The 14,223-nt window shown below is 37.6% G+C and overlaps 1 long non-coding RNA gene across 1 annotated transcript in view; it reads left to right on the forward strand.

Annotated features, from left to right (window-relative positions):
• Positions 1 to 579: 579 nt before the first annotated feature.
• Positions 580 to 14,223, forward strand: part of LOC310725553 — a 33,857-nt gene continuing 20,213 nt past the window's right edge. Inside the window, exons 1-4 of the long non-coding RNA XR_014533416.1 lie at positions 580 to 646; positions 2,726 to 2,873; positions 8,498 to 8,591; positions 10,892 to 11,087. This is a non-coding gene — a long non-coding RNA (uncharacterized lncRNA). The remainder of the gene's footprint in view (positions 647 to 2,725; positions 2,874 to 8,497; positions 8,592 to 10,891; positions 11,088 to 14,223) is intronic.

Consider the following 14,223-nt stretch of genomic DNA (forward strand, 5'->3'; position numbering starts at 1 on the left):
ATGGCTGCTGGCTTGCCATAGCTCGATTTACAGCCAACTTGGGAGCAGTGCACCCTGGGTAAACATGACCAGGAGGACAGCAGGGGCCTGGGGACTCACTGATATATTAACCCTTATGTTCGGATTGGGTCAAAAGTACTTTCAGTAAAATTGGATTAAAATGAAAAAATAAAAATAAAAAGCCGACAATGATACATTATGCATTTTGTTTAATTTAGCATGTTACAATTACTACGTGATATTTAATGGGAGAAGCAGAAAGAAAGTTTATTTAACAGGTAAACATGCAGCAATTGCAAGTCATTTCTGGTGTATACTTAAATTTTTTTTATTTATTTATCTTAATACATCATGAGTGAGCAGTACATATGAAGTCTGAGTGGGTGATTCCATTGTGTGGTGCCATTTGTTTTCCACAGATATTCCATTTATGTTTAAAACGTATGTATAAAACTTATTAAACATGGGTCAAATGTGTTTCACAACATCCTATATGTTTCATATAATTAGTTCATGAGAATGAAAAAACCTTCAAACCCCATCTGACAACTTTCCCCCTTATGAAATATTTAGAACATTCCACAAGTCACATGTTCAACAGCTAATTGCTTCAGCTAATGTTCCTGAATTTCATGCTAACAAGGAAGTAAGTTCCTGCTTTCCATTTTCCTTCATTTGTTTCGAACTGTGTCACTGACTGACTTTGAAAGGGTCAATCTAAAAGTACATCCCTTTTATCCAAATTGCAGCTTCCAAAATTTATACAAGTTTCATTGGCAAGAATGCTAGTCAAAAACATTTTGTAATTTGCTAACTTCTTTGCTAAAAGTTCAACCTTGTTTATTTTAAACGTTACCTATTTAAACGCAAAATGCAACCAAATATCAGATTGTTAACATAAGATAGTGGGCACACTACATTTTTAAAGACTATACGAAGGTTTTTTTTTTTTTTTCCATTCCTTGTAGAAATTTCATTTGAGGAAAAAAAAATACTTTGCGAACAAAGTTTACAAAATACCTTTGCGAATACATTTGAAAAACTCCTATACAATTCTTCCAAATAAAAGAGAAAAGGGGGCAATTTACAGAACCTGTTACTGTGACAAAATGGCAGTAACACAGCAATTAATGCAATGAAATGGCCACCACATGCCAGTTAATGTAACAAAATGGCCACCACATGCCAATTAATGCAACAAAATAGTTGCCACGTGTCAATATCTGTAATAAAATGGCCATCACATGAAAATAATGTAACAGAATGATCATTAATATAACAAAATAGCCACCGCATGTTAACAAAATGGCCACCACATGCCATTTAGTATAACAAAATAGCCAACACATGCCAAATAATGTAACAAAATGCCAATTGATGCAACAAAACGGCCACCAAAAATGGCCACCACATGCCAGTTAATGTCACAAAATGCCAATTCATGTAACAAAATGGCCACCAAAAATGGCCACCACATGCCAGTTAATGTAACAAAATGCCAATTCATTCACCAAAATGGCCACCAAAAATGGCCACCACATGCCAGATAATGTAACAAAATGCCAATTCATGCAACAAAATGGCCACCAAAAATGGCCACCACATGCCAGATAATGTAACAAAATGCCAATTCATGCAACAAAATGGCCACCAAAAATGGACACAACATGCCAGTTAATGTAAAAAAAAAATGCTAATTCATTCAACAAAATGGCCACCACATGCCAATCAATGTAACAAAATAGTTGTCACAAGCCAATTTTTGTAACAAAATCCCAATTAATATTACAAAAAGGCCGCCACATGCCAAATAAATGTTTTTTGAGTATGTCTACAAGAGTAATCTGAAGAGAGAGTCTGGGTTAATGGAAAGTCCATTAGTAAGCAAAAAGCAGATCATTTAATTGGGGGTTAAGAGGTGTGAGGGAGTTCACTGAAGGGCAGGAAGGCATGTGGGGGTGTTAAGGCTAAGACTTGACTTTTAACAAGGCTTCTATTGACAGAGACAGAGAAGCCTCTACGCTTCAGTGCACTTTTAGTGCTGCCTACTCACCATGCTTTACAGTCTAATACACCAGCTCCTTCTCACACACTCAGGAGTTGTACTATTAGAGAAATGTTGTTTCAACCAAGTTGGAGATTGCTGTAACTAGCCAAAATAATAAAAAAAATCCAGGAATGGGTTTTCAAAAGCTTCTCTTTAACAACTACTAAAGCAAGAGGGATAAATAGGTACGGATTAAAACAGGTTTAAACATTTTAAAACACAAAATTGTTACCCTTGAATGACTTCGCTATACCGTTTCATAATTTTCACATTTCTAAAAGAAGACCAAAAAAGCAGACCAAAATAATGGAAAAAGAGAAACTTAAGAGAAACCTTCTCTCTGACTGTTACAATGCACTGACACTGGAGACTCCTTCCAAAAATGTTTACATTTCCTTACATAACATCTTACCTAATTAAAGATTACACATTATTGTTTGTTAAACAGCACTTTTTGTAAATTATTACGCTTTAATCGTGTGATATGTTAGATATACAAAAATTGTGAATGAACTGTTTCTACGGAAACAATAACAGCCACAGAGTTAAAGGGTTAATCGTAATGGAGTTGATCACTGAAATGTGTCTGGGCTGTAGCCCAGACACAGCAGAGTTTGAGGGATTCTCAACTATGACTGGAATGCATCTTTTTTTTTTGCCTTTTTTTTCTCCCTGAAGCTACGTCGAGGTCATGTGAGGCCATCACACACCTGCGTGCTCTCTACAGGTCCAGGGTTTTGTTGTGACAGAGCGGATCATCATCACATTTTCTCTGTCGGTCGAGCATGCATTGCTGTGTCATCACCATGGATCAGGTTGCTCACAGGTGCATCACCTTCACATTTAAACATTTTTTTCTAAAAGTGTATCAGTACTGAAGAGGATATTTTGAAAGCGACTTTGATTTTCCCTCATCCCCTTATTTAAATACGCCAGTGTCCTAGATTGTTTTATTTGCTTTAGATTGCTTTAGTTTATTAAAAGTGGAAAAAGTTTTGCTTCAATTTCTCCAAATAAAAAAAACGAAAAAATCCGTGCAGTTTAATAATGATGCTCCCTAATAAAAAAAAAAACAAACACATTTTAATAATCATGTTGTGATTCAACATAACAACAAGGGTTTTGATTTTTAAAACACAGCGGATTAATATTCCACATTTTATTCATTTTACCTCATTGCTTTACAGATTATTTTATTGTACTGCACGGGATGTTTACACATGGTTTATTTTTGCACGTGATATTTACATATGATCCATTTATTTATACTAGCCGATTTTTTTCCAAAATGGTTTGTTTAGATTTTAGCACAATTCTTATATTTCTTTGTGATTTTTCCAAATGATATGTTTGGATTGGTGTTTTTGGACATATATATTCAGTTTTTGTTCCCCATATAAGGGTTGTGGTATCATTTTTCAGTTAAAAATATATCACATGATTTTTTCTTTTTTACATGTGGAATGTTTAGCAGAGATCAAGTGCAGTTTCAGGGCAAAACATATAATGACGCACATGAATTATTTGCACTCTCACCTGTGCACACATGCCTGCCATCAGGAGGATTTCGAAGCACTTGAAGGGATTTTGTGGCTCTATTTAGACAAGCACTGTGTACACTAAATACTCATGTATTTCAATATTTTTTACTTGAATTGCTACATGGCATGTTTCAGGTAGTGAACAATGCAACAGGGATCGTTTTTATATTGTTCTTGTCTTTTTTTGACATAAAGAATTTTTGTTGGGTTTTATTTTTGGGGGCTATACATTTCACCCCTTATTCATATTCAACACAGTGGTCCTTTTGTCGTTCCGTGAGCTGGACACAGCTGCCGATGCGCCGCCATTCTTTGTCGTCGCACACTCCGCTGACTTTTCCACATTTTTCCTTTTCATTTCTTTCCCTCTCTCTTCTTTTTCAAATCACATTTTCTGCATAGTCTGCAAATCAGGCTAAGCCTTTGATAAAAGTAATGGTGGAAGGAGGAGGATGGGGTTAGAGGGGTTCTGGGGCATTGTGCCAGATCTGGAGCTGATTTCAAAGGACAGGGGTGATTATATGGCATTTGCAAAGGATAAAAACTATACTTGTGATTGAGATTTGATGCTTGATGGTATTTCTCATCCAAGCTCTTTCCGAAGCTTTTTTAATATTCTGATCTGTTTGTCAGATAGAGCTTCCTGATCAGGGGTCTTTTGGTGCTGTGTGGCAAATTGCAGATGATTAATCAACCTTAATGCAGACATTTGAACCTAATGCCATTAAAGCAGAACGCACACATATTCTCTGACTTTTAAGATGTCTAAGGCCACAGAATGGGGTGCCACAACAAGAAAGCCTTTCAGACTCTGTCAGCAGGGATTAGCTTAGCCGCTGCTCTCCACAGCTCAGTAATGTGACTGTAATTTCTCAGTGATTTGTAGCCCTGCTGCATTCTGCCAATCTAATCATTTTACACATGTGAAAGAAAAAAACACTAGATGAAACAGACTTGAAAGCAGTAAACACATCGAGTAAAAGGAGTTTTACTGCACCTGGGAGGGAGAGAACCCCATTTCAAGACTTAAATGTTTAAAAATGATTCCACATTTTATAATTATAGAGTATACAGTATAAAGGTTTGTTACTGGAGTACAAGCCCATTGAGACAAACCCTTTGCAAAAGACAACTTACAGTCTGTACAGTAATTCCTCGCCACATCGCGATTCAGCTTTTGCGGCCTCACTGTAACGCGGGTTTTCACAAAGAACATATCTAATTTCGTTTTGCGGATTCTTCGCGGTATCGCAGGATTTTACGGTATACAGGTGGTATTTTTAAGAGTTGGGGGGTATCTGGAACGAGGGATTACTGTAAATTGGTAACTATTTTTGGATACACGGCTCTCTTCTGTGGCCTGTAGCAACAATGCTGTCATTTTGATTATTTACCCACTTGTTGTTTTTCTATGGTAGGATATAAAAGCATGTGTCCTTCAAAGAGTGGAGAAGCACAACATGGCATATGAAGTACTAGAATCTGCAGTTACCAAGACATTTTGTCTTTTTTTTTTAAAAATATTATGTTAAGTCTATTAACCTAACTATTTCTCAGACCACACTGGTATTACATACAACAGCAGAATGGAAAAGTACTTATTGAATATCATGTAAACTTAATGAACTGTTGAGCTGCCTCAAGGTTTTTCGGACGCTGTTGGGTTTCTGTGTGTGGAGAATCGTGACTCTCTGCTCAGGTGCTGATGAGCAGGACGATGAGAAATTAAGAGGTGTGAACCAAGCAATTCATACCTCACAATAATACATCAACTTAGGTTTAGAGTTGGAAAGTACAGAACAACTAAAGCTTTTTTAATATCGAAACATTGTATATTTGCCACAATAAATTTATAACATTTGAACTTCTCAGGCTAGGTAAAAAAAGGATTATATGCCATTCTAAACTATGATTGTGATAGATATTCAATGTTCGAGCTTCTGGATCTTTTGGTGCTGTGTGGCACATTGCCACAATAACATAGGTATAGAGGTTAAATGAGAGAGAGAGAATTTTGGATATTTTTATTGATGGTGTATGTGCAGTATACAAATACAAATAATACAAATGAAGTGTGGTGTTAGGGCATGGCAAAATATAATGGTGGACGGCAGTGCGGTGGATAGCAATGTGATTAACAAAACTGGCAAAGAAATAAATACTGTGTGGGAGTGAGGTCTGTAAATAAAGAGCTGTTTTGGAAATGAAACAACCCATCGCTGCGCTAACCCTTTGAAAACCAGCCACCTCCCAAGCATCGGTACATTCCTGACTGTAGGGATGAGTTGTTTATAGACGACGTGTTTCTCGAGAGGCATTTGTCAGACAGACATCTCTTGTTGCCCGGTGTGATGCAGGGTAATTAAAGGAGAGGAGAATCTCCAACGTAGGAACAAAGCCTAGCATGGTGGTCCTGAGGCATGCTGCCTGATCCCACCCAAAACACTCTCCGATATCGCACACACACCTGCCTGTAGTCCACAGCAACAGTAGAACTGGAAGAAATCATAAAGAGCAGTATGTCAGGAACATTCTCATTTGGTTTTCATTTTGACACTGAATAGCTTAAAAACTATTATTGATCTTCCTCTTTTTTCCCCACGCATAAGGCTTAGTTATTCAGTACTACGCAATGCTGTTTGATGCTTATGAAGCACAAAGCTGTGCAAAAATGTGTAAACCTTTAGGACAAAATGACGAAGACAGTAAAATAAATCATGGAGTATCACAGGTAACAAAAAATAGTGTTAGTCTATGTGAAGTAGTAAATAAAAACATGCGGTTGCTGTAAAAGGAGAACGAGCAGTGATGGGGTGGTATAATGTGGACCAATGTGGGATTGAATATCATGGACTAATAACAGGTTTTAAAGCGTATCATTACTCTTCTACCATAGAAGTTGGCCAAATCAGTTTTTTTTTTTAAGAGCACTGACACATCAAGCTTTTTTTTTAAATAAAGTTTATAGTTACAAACATAGTTACTTCTAAAAATGTGGGGTAGTTCCTGTTACTGCAGGTATAATTTGTTCTCCCATTTTCTCTTACACTTAAGATGCTTAAGTATATTATTGGCAGAAAATATATTAATGGCAGTTCAGTTCAGTTTTTTGTTCGTTTGAATGTTTTTGAAAATTGGATAAGATGAGGGAATTTGAAACCAGAGGAACATTTTTTAAATTACATCTAACCAGTGATACTTAGCATAAAAAAACAACAACATGGGAATGTGTATCAATACTTAATGTGGTTAAAAAGCCCATAGCTAAAGGGCAAAGATCCACTGATGAGTCCCTGCTGACCCCAACATGCTGATTGATCAGGATCAAGCCATGCCTCAAGGCTCAGAATGGAAACGGATAGATCTGATCAAGATGTGTGTTAGTGAAACAGATAAGAGAGTTCATGCGCAGGAGTGGTTTTGTGAGGTGCTAGGACACAGCCTCTGGACCTTTCTCTAATCTGTGGTTTCTCACATTGTGGTGTGTGTTTGCAATATCAACACACGCTGCTTAACTTCAACAGCCTCATCGAAGCCTGTTAATATTCATCAGGACCCCTCCTCTCTCAAAGCAAAAGGGGTATAACAGGACTATTTACATAAAAGAAAGGAAGAGAAAAGAACTTGTTTTGCAAGACTCTTATCAAATCGGCCATCTTGGGGATACAACCACATGAGAAGAGTCCTGATCTTCAAAAGAAATAGAGTTTTGTGAGGGAGGAAAACAGAGGCTTTTAATTTCATTGTCTAGATGTGTTTTATTTCTCTTATACCACAGCAAGTTGCTACTGAGTCACTTGTGTTCATGAATGAATGTCAATGAAAAGGTTAATCTGTTGCCAGTCTCTCTCTCTCTCTCTCTCTCTCTCTCTCTCTCTCTCTCTCTCTCTCTCTCTCTCTCTCTCTCTCTCTCTCTCTGTCTAATCTGTCTATTTGTCTGTTACGCCATATTATAGTGGTCATATCTATTTCCCTTTGTTTTAAGCACGTTATTAAAGAATCTGTCTTCTTTTTGAAAAAATATTTTTTTAAATATGTTAAATAATAGACTAGATTAGAAGTGGGCATACAACAGTTAAAGCATCCCCATTGCATCCCCACTGTTATCAACTATTATGTCCATTTTAAAGGTGTCATTTTTATGACTGGATACTTATATTTAAGACAAATGTTGAAGTTTTTGTAGGTATATAGGTAATATAGGTATTTTTTTTTATTAAACATAGCTTTAAATAACATATAGGAACAGTTATGTGTGTTAGCTATAGATACTATAAAGAAATAAAATGATTTCCAGCTGATTCAGAAGTGAAAATATTACTTGAAACAATAAAAAGCATAGAGCAATATAATTTATGCATGGTTCAGATATAATGGGGCACTTGGCAGCCTATCAGAGGACTTCTCTAAACTTATTTTTCCTTTGATGAGTAGTCATTATGCTGCCAAACTGTGTGCAATGTTTATTTATGGCATAAATAACAATAAAATGCAATGCCATTCTGAGGTAAATCTAACCTCATATATCTGAAAACTCGTAATTCTTTAAGTTTTTTTTTTACTTATCTATGGTCAAAAGTAGTTGTAATAGCGATCATTTCAGCAAAATATTTTTATGCGTAGTGGGAAAATTGAGCCAACTGAGCACAAACACATCTGTATCATGTCAGTTCACACACTAAACTGTATGTCTGACATCTGAACATCTGGCTGGGACGTGGTTGTGATGTCTGTGGACATCATGCTGAGAATCTGAATGCATGGTATTGGTATGGTCTGCTCTAGGCATCTGTGGGGTAAAAAATAATCGCGAAAAAGGATTAGGAACAAAAATGAAGTTTGAATTTGAAAATAACCAACAGAATATAACGAGTAATTGAGCACTTCTGCATCTGTCTGTCTTTCCCAGTCTTTCCAGATTTTCTGCACCCATGAATGATGAACCAGTTTCTCCCAAGAGAGAAAGCTGTCATTGCTTTATGACCAATATAGTTTATGACCAGGTGAGCAGTCATCCATCCATCCATCCATCCATCCATCCATCCATCCATCCATCCATCCATCCATCCATTTATTCATTCATCTACCCATTCATCCATCCCTACATTTACTCATGTTGTCCTTAGATGGATTTCTTATCAAAATTATTACTACACCAAAAGGTAGACATTGTGTGAACAATGTGAGCACTAATCAATTCCCCCTCTCTACTCATTCATCCATCCATCTATCCATTCATCTGTTCATCCATCCATCCATCCATCCATCCATCCATCCATCCATCCATCCATCCATCCATCCATCCATCCATCCATCCATCCATCCATCCATCCATCCATCCATCCATCCATCCATCCACTCATGATGTTCTTAGATGGTTTTCCCATCTAACTTATTGCTACACCAAAAGTAGACATTGTGAGAACCATGTGAGCATTCATCCATTCCTTCTCCCTAGCCATCCGTCCATCCATCCATCCATCCATCCATCCATCCATCCATCCATCCATCCATCTCATCCCATCTAATCAAATCAAATTACATTTCTTTGTATTAAGCACATTTAAAATGAACCTTGGTTGGCCAAAGTGTTGAACATAATAGTAAAAAGCAAAAAAAATAAAACAAATAACATAAATGCAAATATAGACCATGGAAAGCACAGGGGAAAAGATGAGTTTTAAGCATGGATTTGAATTCAGCTAGTGTAGAAGCAGTTATCTCCGTTGTAGGCAAGATCGTAGGACAGAAAAGAGATGTTGCTACACTAAAGATAGACATTTTGTTAACCCGCTTAGAACAGCATGCCCCCCCACCCCAAAAAAAAAAAAAAACCTGAAAGTTTTAATCCTCACAAAAATTTCTTAATGAAAGCAAACAGGGCTCAGACCTCAGACACACGGGTGACTAAAGCAGATTGGAGCAAACCTAGAGAATGAAAGGAAAATATGTAAAATGCAAGAATATTTATTACATAACCCTCTAAAAAGGTTCAAACTGTTTACTGTATACATTTTGCTACATAACTCCTGTATGTGTTTCAGAAGGTAACATTGTCATCTCACATCTCAGGTATGTGATTCTGAACACGTTACTTACCTACTTACAAAAGATGAATGATTGAATGAATTTGAGTGAATCTGATATTCTTACAACCACAACTCATTTATGTCAAACCCAAGCCCTTATTTCAGGTCAAATTTATTCCCAGAAATCTGTGACCAAAGTAAAATAAAACATTGAGACAACACATAATTGAGCACAAGCTAGCATAAAAGTGGAACATCCCAAAAATGCCTCTTTGATGAAAAGAATCAGGATTATGCATGCAGAAAACTAGACTCGAAACAGGAGTTTAGAAAGTATGTGATGGTTTACAAAAGCATAGACCGTAAAAATCTGTGTAAAGGAGGCAGAATGCACAAGAACCATGACCTTGATCTCTTGAGAGTGGCCTACAGAGGCTTTATGCTATGTTATGGTCATTCTCTGGTCATTAGCTTCCTGATTTTCTTCTGATATAAACATCAGAAAGGAAATTATATGGACAGAGAAAGAAAAGGGCTCCCAGAGTGCATAAAACAAATTAAATATGGACCGTTTTTGACATGATGAATACTTACATGGAAAACTGTTTACAAGTCTTGTACACAGAGCAAGAGACCATATTTGTCAACTAATTGGACAAACTTCAGGAAGGGCTGATATTCCAAATCTAAAGACATATTTTGAAAAACGGTGGGCAGTTGATAGTTTAAATACAGCATGAGTTATCACATTTTTAATGGATAGTTGAACTCATCCACTGGCAGCCCTTATGGTGACATTTTGGAAATATGCTTTTGGAAGCGTATTTTATAAACAACCAGGCTGCTGGAACAAGATAAATGGAAGATAAATGGGCAACAAACAGTTTCCTGCACAATTTTAATCCTGCGTGCCCTGACAGGAACTGGGCAGAATATCAAATAATTCATTCAGGTTTTTCTTTCCCATATAAGTCTACAATGAAGGATTTAATAAAGCCTGCAAAAAAAATAAAAATAAAGAAAAGAAAAGGCGTTTTGTTTTAGGTTGCACAGAAGTTCCCAATCAACCCTAATGGCGGTAATCAAAAAGGTGTCACGACTGAAAAGTCGTCAGTTATAAATGGTTAAAGTGAGGAAAAAAGGCGTAGCTTTTCTCTTGATTTATGAGCATGAAATCCAGATGCATTGCTTGTTCTTTATTTACTGAATGTCATTCTTTATTTGTTTTTTATTAAATACATTTCACGTAGTAAAATGTCCACATGTTTTCACAGGGTTCTCTGGCTTTCCTCTGCCTTTGTTGAACATGCAAAGAAGTTGTCTAGATGCTGTTTGTGAATTGTTTCTGGGTGTCAGAAGTTGCTACCTACTGTACACAGGGTGTATTCCTGCTTCATTCACCAGTGATCCGAGGAAACCCTCCAGATCCACTGAGACGATGACCGGGATAAAAGTGTTAACTAAAAAGGGGTGAGAATCGAGTTATTACATGCGTGACTTGTTGCATACAAAAATAGATCAATTTCCAAGCTCAAAATTAGCTGAAATTAGAGAGAGAACAAGTATGCATTTATGGATTGTGAAATCCCAAAGCCGATGTGGTTTTATTTTCTCTTCTACATGCACTTGCTTTAAGGAATAGCATGTCATGCAAATGAACAATTGCACACAAATTGTGCCTCAGGCCTGAGTGCAAGAACACGGCAAACAAATGCCGAACATGTGTGCACATACAAGCATGCATAAAGTCGCACACATTCACACATATGCTGTCCTCCTTTGGGCTGGCGGTGAAGGTAATGAGTGTGTTTGCTTACCCATTAGGCCTCTCTTCAGATGTTAGAGCAACATGGACCACAAGCTCCCTGAGGAAGAGCTTTCACTGCCTTTAAAGCCACATTAAAATCCACAGAGAGAGGGAGAGACAGGAAGAGAGAGTGAGGGGTGGGGGGGCAGGGACAGTTTTGCTAATGAGAGCAGCTTGGAATTTACAGCTTTGCTGATGGACATAAATAAATGTGAATGAACTATTTCACAGCGCAGTGAGAGTTTTAGACAATGACTGATGATAAGACCAAGCAAACCTCAGGCTGAACCCAGAGAGGAATTCCTCATTCACGCACACTTATCTACATCATTTGACTTTTGAACTCCCGAGCACTGCACACAAATTAGCCGCGTACACGCTGACATATTCGGTAGCGGTATTGGTGTTAATACCGCAATCTAAATATTGTTTCTCTAAAGTGTCAGATTGCGGCTAAACAAAACAACACAGGGCACACAAGGCAAGGTTTGTGGACGAACACCGTGTATGTTTGCTCTGCAAATGTTAGCTTAAATAATGAGAGCAACACTTTTCCGTGTGCTATTTCACCATTTTCACAGTCAGTCACTTTAGTTTGGAGAAAATGGGAATGAAAGCTTGTCACCGGATGGAAACTAGTCCTGTCTATGTGTTTTGTTTGTGTATGTACACAAGTGTGTGTGTGTGTGTGTGTGTGTGTGTGTGTGTGTGTGTGTATACAAACGGTGTAAATTTTGAATTACACCTGTCTATTCAAATCATGTTTATGCAAACAGGACAACAAACATCCATGACAGCCTACTAAAAATGTCTATGTAAAAAAGCCACCTTTTGCTTTAATGACACCTTTGCAAACTGTTGCTACCCTCTCAGTCAGCTTCATGAGGTAGTCACTTGGAATGGTTTTTCCAACAATCTTAAGGAGTTCCCATAGGTGTTAAGTGATCGTTGGCTGATTTTTCTTTACTCTACTGGTCCAATTAATCGCAAACCATCTCAACTGGATTTATATCTGGTGATTGCAGAGGCCAAGGCCATCTTATTCAGCAGTTCATCACTCTCATTTTTAAACAAATAACTCTTATTTAACCTAAAGGTGTATTTGGGGTCATTGTCCTGCTGCAAAACATATGATGGTTCCACTAAGTGCAGACACCTCTTCCCCCATGCTTCTCAGTGAAACCCACACATTCAGGAACCGTCTGTTCACCCTCTGTACGTCTAACCAAGATTGACTGACCTTCATTTCTAATAATTATGTACTTTCTTTTCTCTAGCCTAGGCTAGCCTATGAAGCTAACAATGAGCCAGGCAGAAGGCAACAAGAAGTGTAGTCAGTACTTACCTTTTTACCAAAGTCTTTTTAAAACATGAGTATCTGAACTTATCTGAAGTTCTGATTATCTGAAGAATGTGTACTTTTGCAATCTCGGGGGCTAAAATATAAAACATATTCCATTCAATTAATTCAGTATTATTCTACAATGTTAAAAAGAATAAAACAAACTTTTGACTGGTGCTATATATATATATATATATATATATATATATATATATATATATATATATATATATATATATATATATATATATATATATATATATATATATATATATATATATATACAGTGAGGAAAATAAGTATTTGAACACCCTGCTATTTTGCAAGTTCTCCCACTTAGAAATCATGGAGGGGTCTGAAATTGTCATCGTAGGTGCATGTCCACTGTGAGAGACATAATCTAAAAAAAAAAAATCCAGAAATCACAATGTATGATTTTTAAACTATTTATTTATATGATACAGCTGCAAATAAGTATTTGAACACCTGTCTATAAGCTAGAATTCTCAAAGACCTGTTAGTCTGCCTTTAAAATGTCCACCTCCACTACATTTATTATTCTTAATTAGATGCACCTGTTTGAGGTCGTTAGCTGCATAAAGACACCTGTCCACCCGATACAATCTGTAAGAATCCAACTACTAACATGGCCAAGACCAAAGAGCTGTCAAAAGACACTAGAGACAAAATTGTACACCTCCACAAGGCTGGAAAGGGCTACGGGGAAATTGCCAAGCAGCTTGGTGAAAAAAGGTCCACTTTTGGAGCAATCATTAGAAAATGGAAGAAGCTAAACATGACTGTCAATCTCCCTCGGACTGGGGCTCCATGCAAGAACTCACCTCGTGGGGTCTCAATGATCCTAAGGAAGGTGAGAAATCAGTCCAGAACTACACGGGAGGAGCTGGTCAATGACCTGAAAAGAGCTGGGACCACCGTTTCCAAGGTTACTGTTGGTAATACACTAAGACGTCATGGTTTGAAATCATGCATGGCACGGAAGGTTCCCCTGCTTAAACCAGCACATGTCCAGGCATGTCTTAAGTTTGCCAATTACCATTTGGATGATCCAGAGGAGTCATGGGAGAAAGTCATGTGGTCAGATGAGACCAAAATAGAACTTTTGGGTCATAATTTCACTAAACGTGTTTGGAGGAAGAAGAATGATGAGTACCATCCCAAGAACACCATCCCTACTGTGAAGCATGGGGGTGGTTGCATCATGCTTTGGGGGTGTTTTTCTGCACATGGCACAGGGCGACTGCACTGTATTAAGGAGAGGATGACCGGGGCCATTTATTGCGAGATTTTGGGGAACAACCTCCTTCCCTCAGTTAGAGCATTGAAGATGGGTCGAGGTTGGGTCTTCCAACATGACAATGACCCAAAGCACACAGCCAGGATAACCAAGGCGTGGCTCTGTAAGAAGCATATCAAAGTTCTGGCATGGCCTAGCC

The sequence above is a fragment of the Silurus aristotelis genome (genome assembly GCF_946808225.1).
Source record: "Silurus aristotelis genome assembly, chromosome: 4".
NCBI classification, from domain to species: Eukaryota; Metazoa; Chordata; class Actinopteri; order Siluriformes; family Siluridae; genus Silurus; species Silurus aristotelis.